General features: G+C 39.7%; 1 protein-coding gene across 1 annotated transcript in view; it reads left to right on the plus strand.

Moving 5' to 3' along the window:
* Positions 1-12753, plus strand: part of L3MBTL4 (L3MBTL histone methyl-lysine binding protein 4) — a 231022-nt gene that overhangs the window by 102122 nt on the left and 116147 nt on the right. The window lies entirely within an intron of this gene.

The following is a 12753-nucleotide window of genomic DNA, read 5'->3' on the forward strand; positions in this document are numbered from 1 at the left end:
CAGCAAACTAGGAAACAACAAGGGCGGCAGCAGGAGTGATTTTATGAAAACGTAACTTTTCTATATTAGATTTATTTAATGAAATAATGTGTGCTATTAATGAAATCATAGGCACTATCCTAATGCCCGGTTTTATATTAAATGCTTAATAAGTATATATGCCTATTGTTATGATGTCATTTTAAAACATACACATAATTATAATAAACAACAATATTTGCCTACGTTTGCCTTTTAGATTTGTAATTCACCTTTTTGTAGTTCCCAGGTCAAAGTCCCTTGAGGTGGGCCCCTTGCCATATGTTGGGCACCACATCCCTAGTCCAGGGCTGTGCACACAGGGCATTCTGCAGAGATTTGTGGATGGATTTAAATGGCAGAGGCTTTTGCCTCCTAATCCTGGCTTTAACTAAAATAGGATACTATTTGGATGCTTGTAAAGCTGTGTTAGGTAAAATGTTGTATTTGACTGTGTACGTGCAACTTTAGTATGTGTATATGTGGGTATGAAATGTTTAAATTTCCATTTAAAACTTGCTAGGATAGAGCTTTAAAGCCTTTTTCTGGCAGAAAGTCAAGGCTCTCTCTTCTCTATTTTCTTCTCTTTTCTCAGGGTTTTTATAAATTACAGCTTGTCCCAATAAGAAATTATCCAGATGGCCAGTTCTCCACATTACATTTCATCCCATGCAGAGAATGTGCCTTTGTTCTAAAGAATTCCTTTCTCACCATGTTTTATTCTTGCAGCAACTCAGTACGTTTGGGAATAAAATTTTTAAAATACTAAACAGCTTAAATTCCCTCAAAGTATTCTATGTTCCCTCTTTATTCTTCTCCATGTACAACCAACAATACCAAGGGTGTTATATAAATATGTTAATATCATCAGGATCCATTTGGCAAAGTACCTAGTATGTACAAGGCATTGTGCCAGGTGTTTCATCATTTTTATTTTCTCTGATGTCTTCAGAGAAAAATCTAGCCCCAGAAGCAGTTTGGCAGAGCAGTTAAAAGACTAGACCCTGGCATCAAGCTGCCGGGGAGTCAGTCCTATCTGTATAACTTCTTAGCTGTTTGACCTAGAATGACTTCTTTAACCTCTCTGTGCCTCAGTTCCTTCATCCATAAAATGCAGATAATAATAGTCCCTACTTCACAGGGGTATTTTAAGAATTGCATGAGCTAATATATAAAGGAAACTTAATTCAGTGTATCATGCATAGTAAAAACTACGGAAGCATGACCTGTTGTTGCTCTTAATATTAGACTAATCAAGGTGTGTTTTGATGGTATCTTTCTTTGATTTTTGTATAATTTTACTACCTAAATTTAATAAAGATGAAAATATCTATTCATATATTTTAGGTGAGCCTGAGAGTCTTTTTTTTTTTTTTGGCAGAGTTTCACTCTTGTTGCCCAGGCTGGAGTGCAATGGCACGATCTTAGCTCACTGCAACTTCCACCTCCCGGGTTCAAGTGATTCTCCAGGCTTAGCCTCAAGAGTAATTGGGATTACAGGCACCCGCCATCACTCCCGGCTAATTTTTTTATTTTTAATAGAGACGGGGTTTCGTCATATTGGCCAGGCTGTTCTCAAACTCCTGACCTCAGGTGATCTGCCTGCCTCAGCCTCCCAAAGTGCTGAGATTACAGGCGTGAGCCACCGTGCCCGGCATAGACTGATAGTCTTTTCTAAAATATTGGCTGGGTGCAGTGGCTCAAGCCTGTAATCTCAGCACTTCGGGAGATCAAGGCAGGAGAATCACCTGAGATCTGGAGTTCAAGACCAGCCTGGCCAACGAGGTGTAACCCCATCTCTACTAAAAATACAAAAATTAGCCAGGCGTGGTGGCATGTGCCTGTAATCCCGCTACTTGGGAGGCTGAGGCAGGAGAATCACTTGAACCCTGGAGGCAGAGGTTGCTGTGAGCTGAGATCATGCCACTGTACTCCAGCTTGGGAGACAGAGCGAGACTGTCTCAAAAAAAAAAAAAAAAAAAGAAAAGAAAATTGGTGTTTTCTCAACAACGTATAGTTGAAAAGCCATTTATTTGAATAATATTTTAGAATAGTGTATGGTAGAAAAGTAATATTGATCATGAATACATTATTATCTTGAAAGAAATAGATGTCATCCTTATCTCATATATATATATATATATTTTTTTTTTATTATACTTTAAGTTCTAGGGTACATGTGCGCAATGTGCAGTTGTTTACATATGATTACATTTGCCATGTTGGTGCGGCACCATTAACGTCGTCATTTACATTAGGTATATCTCCTAATGCTACTCCCTTCCCCACCCCTCCCCACAATAGGCCCCTGTGTGTGATGTTCCCCTTCCCGAATCCTAGTGATCTCATTGTTCAGTTCCCACCTATGAGTGAGAACATGCAGTATTTGGTTTTCTGTTCTTGCGATAGTTTGCTGAGAATGATGGTTTCCAGCTGCATCCATGTCCCTACAAAGGACTAAAACTCATCCTTTTTTATGGCTGCGTAGTATTCCATGGTGTATATGTGCCATATTTTCTTAATCCAGTCTGTCACTGATGGACATTTGGGTTGATTCTAAGTCTTTGCTGTTGTGAATGGTGCTGCAATAAACATACATGTGCATGTGTCTTTATAGCAGCATGACTTATAATCCTTTGGGTATATCCCCAGTATACCCCCAATCTTTTAATATCTCAGGGTTGTTTTCTCTTTTTAAAACAGCTATTTTTAAAGAGCTCCCTTCAGGATTTCATGAAGATTTCTAATTTGGTTTCTTATTTCTATCAAGGACAATACTGCTTTACAAACTCTAAATGACAGATTACATTTGCCTTTGATGTGTTAATTAATTTGGAAAGGATATAATTGGCAATTAACTTATTTAATATGGAATGTATCTGTGCATATTTGAATCTACAAATCAGTGTTTACTTGAAGACTATGGAATGATAAAAGGTCACCCTTTCCTTTTTCTCAATTGTGGTAAAAACTCTTAATATGAGATCTATCTTCCGAACAAAATTTTAATGTACAAATACAGTATTGCTGGCTAGAGGCACAATGTTATACAGCCAATCTCTAGAACTTAGTCATCTTGGCAACTAAAACTTTATACCTTTTGAACAGCAGCAACTCCCGGTTTCCCCTCCCTGCAGCCTCTGGCAAGTACCATTCTACTTTCTGCTTCTTAAGTCTTTATCTACATAAGATACCTCATATAAGTGGAACCATGCAGTATTTCTTCTTCAGTGACTGGCTTCTTTTATTTACCATAAAGTCCTCATGGTTCATCTATGTTGGCACATGTGGCAGGATTTCCTTTTTTTTAAGGCTTAATAATATACCGTTGTATGTATATAGCACATCTTCCTTATCCTTTTGCGCATCAATGGACATTTAGATTCTTTCCACCTCTTGTCTATTATGAATAATTCTGCAATGAATGCAGGTATACAAATATATCTTTGAGGTGCCCATTTCAGTTCTTTTGGATAAATATCCAGAAGTGGGATTGCTGGATCATATGTAATTTTTAATTTTTTTTAGGAACCTCTATACTGTTTTCTAAAGAGGCTGAATTATTTTACGTCCTCACCAGACGGGTTCCAGTTTTTTCATATCCTCACCAATACTTGTTATCTCTTGTTTTAACTCTGACCCAAGGAGGAGCTGGGCCACCTTTTGAATTGAGATCCAAAATGCATGCTTTTGCAGTGCCCCACAGGACTCCGCAGAGCATGGCTTGTTGTGGGGAGGGCAGCAGGATTTCTGCAGATCTTGTAGTTGTTAGTGTTTGGGAACACTCGGCCAGGCAGTTGAAAGATGGGCTAGTTTGGATTTTCTTTTTCTATCACACAGACTGCACTTCTAATCTCAGCGCATAGGTTTGTCAAGATAACTGTGAATTTATCACTTTGAGAAAGAACTTTCAAAATATTTCAGTGTGCTGTTGACACTGGGTCAATATTAATGTTGAACACACAGGTTAGATGCTTGCGGGTATACATAAATATATACCTATGTAAACATATCCTCATGCATATTCAGGTAACTGTTTAGTTTCATTTAAATTCAGTATATTGAACTTAGGGCATTCCAAAAGATGGAATTACGATTCATTGCCAAAATGCATACTTTTAATTCATGAATAATTTTTAAAATTGTGCTTGAAGACATTTTGAGTTATTTTCCAGGTGTCCTTGGAACAACTTTCCAAGATAAATGCTTTCACTTCTGTGACATTTTATTTGAAAACAGTGCATTTTTTTTAAAAGAGGAAAACATACTTTAAAGCCTTTTGCAGAAACTAAATATTTTAAAACGAGAATATTTCAATTAAAATAACCTTGACATGTTCATACCACTTAACCAAAATATTACAATTAAAAGGTGAAAACAATTTGTATATACTAACAAAAATGTTCATTTTAATAACAGAAACACAAACTTTATAATTGTTTTGATTGAGTTAATAATGTAGCATTTTAATCACTTCATTCGTTTAATTTAGTGCTTAATGTTAACTGTGTAGTTAGAGTATTGGTAAAAATTTTAAACTGCAGATTCTATTCATCAGATCTTCTCCATGCATAAATTAGACAAATTACTTACAGTACATTAAGCTGATTTCAGCATAAATTTTGTAAAGGCCATTAGTGTTGCTACATAGCATGCTATTACATTCCTTGAGTGTACTTTATACCTTGGAAGTTTCTAGTAATCATACACTAAGATACTCTAGAGGAAGGATAGTGTGTATATATGTATATATGTATACACACACACACGCACACTCACTCTCTCTTTCTCTCTCTCTCTCACTCTCTCTTTCACCTTCACTCTTAATGCATTTTTTCCTTCCTGTCTAGTTTGCTGAAAATATTACCTATAACAAACAGCACAGATAACGTACAAGCTCAATTAAAGGGCATCTCTTAATGCATACCAATTAAATATCACATCTTGGGTTTGACTTTTTGGTACTTGAGCAGACATTAATGAAATGACTAAGCTCATAACTCCAATGGAGGTTGCCCTTCATGTTCATCTATTTCTGTGTGCACCAGCTGCAGAGTTCATCTTCTTGCCATGTGCTCTAGTCTTTACGCTTTCAAATTTGTGAATATTTTCAAAACCATATCAGGAGCCTAGTGGGCTAAATTGTGATAGAAGATGAGTGTCCTTCAGGATGCGGCTAATTCTCCAGTTTTGCAGTTGGGCTTTTGTTGTTTCTTCTGTAAAATGGATACAGGTGTCAGAACGTGAGAAAGGCTTGATTAATCTTTCTAGAAGAACAAAGGTAGCTCCTCAGAGGAAGAAGTTGACCTGAGATGGCTAAATAGGGGGACTGGAAATAAAGAAACAAACATGGGCTGAGTTTGGAGACACTGATTAAGGGAGTGAGATGAGAGACTGAGAACAAGTTCTGCACTGATTGAGATGTGGGAAGGCTTTTCTCTGGATGTCTAAGCTTAAAATCCTGCTTGGCATCCATTTGAGTGACAATAAATAGATAATTTGCCATATGCCAGATACATGACTGGTATTTCTTTAGACACTGATATGCTGCTGAGCTGCTGAAGCATGAGATAGCCCAATTTTACTCAGTTCACACTGATAAACAATTACAGTCTCTGATTTTAAGAAATTCAGTTATAGTAGAGAAGATGGATATATACAAACAATAGTATAATGAGGAAAATATAATAAAAGTTGGAAGGTATGTGTTAAAACTGGAGGGCAGTGGTTATTTTGATGTGACCAGAGCTTAGGTTTTATAGGGAGTGAAGATGGAAATGACTTGAAAAGGTGGCCTGGGGTCAGATGGAAGGGGTCTTTGAATGCCATGCAAAAGAATTTCAACTTCGGTCTAAGGGCACACATTTATAACAAGTGGAAGGAAAGGAAGAAAGAAATAATGGCTCCTTCTTTCTGGGATGCATCTGCAATGTGAAAATTGAATACCTGTAATCAATAGGAGCGTGAATGACAGAACGATAAATTAGAGTTGGAGAGAAATCGCATTTATTGAGTGCACATATGCCATGAAGTGTACTAAGCCCGCTTCATTCAGAGCAGCTCTTATACTGACACGTGAGTGGATTCGAGTCTGCAGGTTGCAGCTGAAGAAACTGTGAGCTGGAGAGGGTGAGCATTGGGATAGAAGCAAGATCGAAACTCAGTCTGGCCTGCATGGAAAGCCTCTTTTGCTACCACGAGTCTTTGTGGGTGCTTTAGTTGAGTAGAACAAGTTCTTCCTTTAGAAAGACAAGTAGAGAGAGGGTGCTTGTTGAGGAAGAGTCTCCAATAAAGTCCTTAACATTAAAAGAATCATTAGGGGACCTCTGCTTCCAGAAAAGGGGAATAGACATACTTTTCTCTATTCCTCCCACCCAAACCTGGACATTACATATCAGGCGAACAGAGGAAGACTTTGAAAGGTGGAGAGAAGGACGCAGACCCATTGGGGATCTGGAGACCCGGGGAACAGCACCATGGTGAGTTCCCTGTGTTTTTCTTCTCCTCATAAATCCTCGGCTGGTTGTTGGAGAAGATGAAAACCTGGAAAAGCCAATGGAAAAGGCAAAAATAGCCCCAAGAAGAGCCTTATCTCTCTAGTTAAAGGACCAGGAAAGGGGCAGTATAGCAAGATGGAAACTTTAGACAATAACCACCTTTCTCTGACCAAACACCCCAGGAAACACCCTCATCCCCACGAAAGACTGAGTGTGGAGCTGGAACAAGGGGCCCCCAACTCCCCTCCCACAACCAAGGCAGTGTCAGCAAAGGCTGAGTAGGAAATGGGGCTTTCATCCATGCTTGGTGGTTAGAGCCTGCTCCCAGCATCAGTGGAGATCACATGGGGAGCCTGGGCCTACGCCCTCATCCGGGGGTAATGCAGTGTCCCTCCCCTCCCCAGTTCTGCTAGGGTGGTGTCGCAGGAGGTCACTGGAATCAGGACTGACCCCACAGCACAACATTAACAGGGCCACTGCTCCCCTACTCCCTGCCTGGTGCCAGTGGAAGCCACATGGATCTGTGTCCTCTCAGCCAGGGTGGCATCCATGGGTGCCTAGGGAGGATGTTTACCTCCACATGGCAACTACAAGGCAGTGCCCCTCTTCCCCTGCTGAAGCAGTGTGAAAGGATGCCTGCCAAAACAGAAGGTTGAATAGAAGCTAGAGTCCCACAATATAATCCCCAAAATGTCCAGGTGTCAACCCCAAATCACGCATTATACCAAGAACCAGGAAAATTTCAACTTGAGTGAGAAAAGGCCATGAACAGATGACACAGATATGAGAATCATCTCACAAGAATTAAAGCAACTGTTATAAAGATGGTTCAACAAGCAATTTTAACACATGTGAAACAAATGACAGAACAGAAAGTCTTACCAAATAAATGGAAAATAAAGGAAGAACCAAATGGAAATTTTACAGTTGAAAAATACATTAACCACAATAAATGGGATAATTAGTATTTTATATCAGAATAGGCCTTTTAAAATTAAAACTCATGAGCATTTAATTTGTACTGGTCACTATGTGAGGCCTTGCATGGATTATCTCATTTAGTTTTCACACAAAAAAACCTATAAGATATTATTATCACCATGTTATAGATGAGGAAATGAAAAACAGAGGAGTTAAATGACTTGCCCAAGGTTATAGAGCAAGTAGCTTTCTTCCAATTTTCTCTAATTCTCAACTCCACACTTTTCACCACTATACTAAATGGGTTACATTGCTTAATTTAGGTAGTAATTATCTTCCAGATTCCTAAGTGACCACATTCAGAAGATTATAATATCCAGCATTTCACAAGCTGTGTTAACCCAGGGAAAATGTATTTTTAGAATCAAATGCATTCCATCCAACTCTTTGAACTCCTTGAGTCATATATGTGTATAGATTTATTTAGACTCTTATGAAACTTTAAAAGTATTTATACTTTTTTCCTTACTCTGTGTGTACTAAATTTTTGAGTACATGAAATGGCAATTAAGTGACAATATCAGCTATTTTATGAACAAAAGTTAGTTGCAATAAGAGAAAAATATCTTAGGTAAACTCATTTTAAAGCCACAGGAATTTGAAGAAAATTGACCCTGAGATCTGAAAATTTCATATATATATATAAAATTTAGCTTTTGCTTATGTCGTGTGTTTGAGGACAATATAATAAAAATCATGTCACATCCTTAGCAGATATTAAAAACTCATGATGGCTCTTACTTCCCGGTCCATATCCCAACATGTATCATCTGTACTTGCTCTTACTCTTCATAGAGGTAAAATCAGCAACAATTTCAGTCAGATGAAAAGTATTATCACTGTTCTATAACTTCAATAATCTGCATTTTTGTATTTATTATGTCTTTTGGTGCCATTTGGCCAATCAGTATTTTCTAAGAATAAAAGATGTTCACTTAACATCCTTATACTGTGTGAGAGTAGATTACTGCATACTGAAGACAACACAGTTCTGAAACGGGGCGGGTTACTTTTATGAAGTGAAAGGGCAGGGAGGGAAACAGCATAGGGGGAAGGCGTTGTTTTCCGGGGGCGGGAGGCGGCCATGCTGCATGCAGCTTCCCAGAATCCATTGCAAGAGCTGCCTGTCGGCTGCCATCAGCACCTGAGGCCACATGGTGAGGCAGGCAGCATATACCTCTTCCTTCTCATTTCCATTGCTCAGCCCCTTTCTCCGCCAAGTCTCAGTGCCTTCTCTTGTTATCTGACAGGCATGACTCTTCATGCTTCCTCCTGTCCTTTGATTCTGGGATCCGACCTTCTTCTCCATAAAGGCTTCCACATAGAGATGCCCCCGACCCACCCAGACACAGTACCTGTTAGAATCTGACTTCTCAGTTAAGAGAGGACTCTTCAGTCTTGTCTTATCTGCCTCTTGATGGAAAAGAATATAATTGGTTAGCAAAATACTTGAGATTAAACTATAAAATACTGTAGGCTTCGTGGAGGGGTGAATTAGTTGCATTTAAAGAGTGCTTTACAGTCTGCCTGCCTAATTCCTGAGCTATGGGAAGCCACGTTTCCACATCTGAGCCCCTCTTGGGAGATACTTGCCTATTTCAGGTGACTTTACTTTTCAGGATCACAAGAAAGGTTGTCAATGACTTGACACTCTTCCCAAAATACTGCTGACTTCTGGGTTATTTATTTATGTTTTGAACTACAGCACTCAAGAAGCTATTACATCTTTACCGTTTTGCTTAAATTTGTCATGCTTCCCCACTTTTTAAATGTCATATCACAGAGAAAAAATGACTATCAGTGTTTGGGAACAAAAGGGGGCTTAGAGCCTAGAGGCTGCTGGAGGCTGGAAGGACTGGTCTGGTACTCTGGTGCCCTGGGGCCCCCTGTTCACCTGAGGGTGTAGCTGCATACAGGCTGGGAAGCTACTCTTAGGTAAGTCGTGACAACTTGGTTATAACCTCCTGCTGTGAATTGTCCATCTCCAGGATGTGACAGAACACCACCCACCATTTTAGCAGGACAGGGCTCTCAGAGAGAAGTGGGAATCAAGTCTCCTGCCTGGGTATGAGAAAATGAAACATTGTGGATGCCAGAAGAGAGTATAGTTGAAGAGCAGAATCTGGTATCCAAGGGGTTTGGCAACAGTAATCACCATCTAGACTCTTGGAATCAGAGCCACATGGGAAGAGTTTGAGAGGAAGGGAGGGATCCCAATTGGTGGGCACAGCACCTGGCAGGGAATAATTCAGAGTGAGAAGCACATAGAAGACTGGCCAGGTGGCATCTGGGAAATGGAGCCACACATCCTAGGTTTAAGATTAAGAGGCAGAAATTGTGTCATGGGAAGGGGATGGCAAAAACAAAGTAAGAACTTAGGGTGTCCATACCAGGAAAGCACCTGAGTCTAGTCAAACCAGAGGGCAAGGCATTTAGAAACAGGGATCAAGGTGGATGCTGAGTTAGAGGAACCACAGCCCACGAGGCTGACTAGGGCTTCTGAACATGGCATTCGTGCAGACATCAGACCTGGGCACTGCTTCAGCTGCCATTGGACTTTAAAATGGAGGACTGGGCTTAATGGATTACCTATGGCCTCACATCAGGATAAGTCCTTGGAATACAGGGAAACTGTACCAACTGGTGGAAAGCGGGAGAGAAGATTCAGTCTGAGGAGCCTCCTGGACCCCATCCGAAATGCAGGGGTCCAGCCTCAGCAGCTCAATATTGCTACTTTGCAAACCCTAACCTCATTAAAACTCAGAGACAGAAACATGTTCAGGAATGCTACTCTTAGAATTAGTACAATTTACTTTTTCATTTGTCATCAGATATTAAAAATTATGCTTCCATATTCTTAAAACAAAACTAGTATTTTAGATTGTAATCACTCTGTTTCCTTCCATCATAAAGTAGGAGGACTACTTGTTATGTGTCAAAAAAATTTTCTTTTAAAAGTTTGTCTGCAACAGTCTGGCAACTTTTTGTTTATTTAGCATATATCCTCTATTCACCTGCTTCACTGTTGATGAGGTTGGGGCTGACGTTTTTGGTAAATTATTTGGTAGAACCATAGAACATTTCTGATACTCAACTGTCTTTGACATTTAAAAACTGCAATTTTGTGTGGGTCAAGCTAATAGCTGCTGCTATCTCCTCCTTTCCTGCAAATGACAGATTCTTCTGTGAATTAAGGAGGAATGGAGAAATCCTCTTCTCAATCAAAGAGCCAGGACTCCAGCAGAGACATTGCGGCTCAGCACTCCCCTCTCAGCCTGCAGTTTCTAAGCTTGCTTGTCTCCATCCATAATCAACCAACTGGAATTTGAATATATTACTCCCTACCAATCAGACACTGACAGTTTACTTTGACCAACAGAACTTTATGTCATAGAAACTTCAGCTTAGGTCAAATATTTTCTGAAGAGACTATGTCAGAACCGTACTTCCCCAATATTTGGCTAAATCCAAAGCTTTCAAAAGTAGTTTTGAAGTAGTTTTATCATACCTAGGACGTCCACTTCATCTTCTTTTTTTTTCAATGTGAATAGATTTATACAGAATCTTACATCTCTCAGACACACACACACATGCATGCATACATGCATGCACATGAGCATCAGTAAGAGTCTGAGTTTGCAAGAAGGCAGGCAAAAGTTTGGGATGCCATCTCCTTAATGTAACTATTTCTCTGCAAAGAACCAAGTGAGCACAGTGTTGCAACTTGGTCACAATAGATTCTCAGAACCCAGATTATGAGGTTCAAAACGGTGCAGACAAGTCACATGACTTGCCTCATAGAATCAGGAATTGTTCCATTCTAGCAATACTCTGGGGTTCCATTTGATTTTGCCTTCCTTACTACCAGAGAGACAAAAAAGGAACTAGAAGGAAATTAGAAATAGGTGAATGACTGAATGACCAGAGAGACTGATTTATGAATGAAGACCGAAGGAAACAGAACATCTCCGACATCAGCAAATACTGATGACTATGACAGCTCACTGTGGAGGGGTCTGTGGTAGCTGTCTACAGATGCCAGACAGATAAGCCTTAGGAAGAGGCAGCATTAGTGCCATGTAGCATGAACCACATAGGGGTGGTGACATGAAATTACAAAAAAAAGTAGTTCATGGTTATAATGATCATTTAAAAAACTTGAATTGGGGGTGTGTATTAGATGGATAGCCAAACTTCTGAGTCATAGTATCTTAATGAAAACTCCACTGTGTTTGAAAAAGATATTTCTCAGTCTCTCTTAGGTTAGCCTAATGCCTTTCAACTTTTGCCTACAGAAAGTTCTTCCTGAAATTTTCCTTAAATCCCATATGGTGCAGCTTAACCAGATTGCTCTTGCTCTGCTACTGTTGTGGACGGTGCTTCATCCCAGGACTCAAGCAGATGCTGGTCTGATCTTCTCCACCAGCAACCAGGGCAAACCAAGACTGCATTAGCCTGTAAATGCCTGCCTCTGGGTCTCCCTGCACAAGGACTATGCTATGGCTTCCTTCCTATTTTCTTTTTTGGATGGTGTTAAAAACCGTGTCCCCCTTCATCAGCCTGATGAGTGCCAATAGTTAAGTGATTTGTTTCAGGACTTCCCAAGGAAGTGCCACGAGGCCTTGGGAAAGTTGCTTACGCTGTGAGCCCATTGTCTTACCGGTAAAATAAATATGCTAGTATCTTTTAGTATTCAGCCAAAACTATATATTCATCAGAAATAATACATGTAAAGCACCTTGTATTATAGTGGGCCTATAGCATACATTCAATAGGGGTAGCTTTTTAATTCTTATTATAAATTATTCTTTTTGGTACATACGTCTTAACTTCTTCACTGAATTCATATTCTCTAAAGTACCTAGCAGGTAGCAGATGCTTATGGATTGTCCAATCAATACCTGAATAGATTAATAAACCAATAGATCAATACCGATTATTACAAATTACAGAACATGCATGTAAAGGCGCCCTTCTCTCTGTAGCAAAGGTTGCTGATACAGGTACAGATCATGTTGGGCCAGGCTGATATCATCTTAGCCATCCTGTCCCCAGTTCCAGAGTCCATTCTAGATATTGGTACTAAAATCCTTTTGGGGTTAGAATGCATATGGCCTTCCCCAGAAGATCCAGTCTATTTTTATTATGTTTGCTGGACTCATGATAAAATTGTGGACCAGAACTTGTGCTCAGAAAAGAATCAACTGCCTCGATATTGATGCATTTAACCCTGTGCTCCTCTAGGTGTAGCTGATGA

Source organism: Rhinopithecus bieti, unplaced genomic scaffold (assembly GCF_001698545.2).
Source record: "Rhinopithecus bieti isolate Rb0 unplaced genomic scaffold, ASM169854v2 scaffold_3856, whole genome shotgun sequence".
Lineage (NCBI taxonomy): Eukaryota > Metazoa > Chordata > Mammalia > Primates > Cercopithecidae > Rhinopithecus > Rhinopithecus bieti.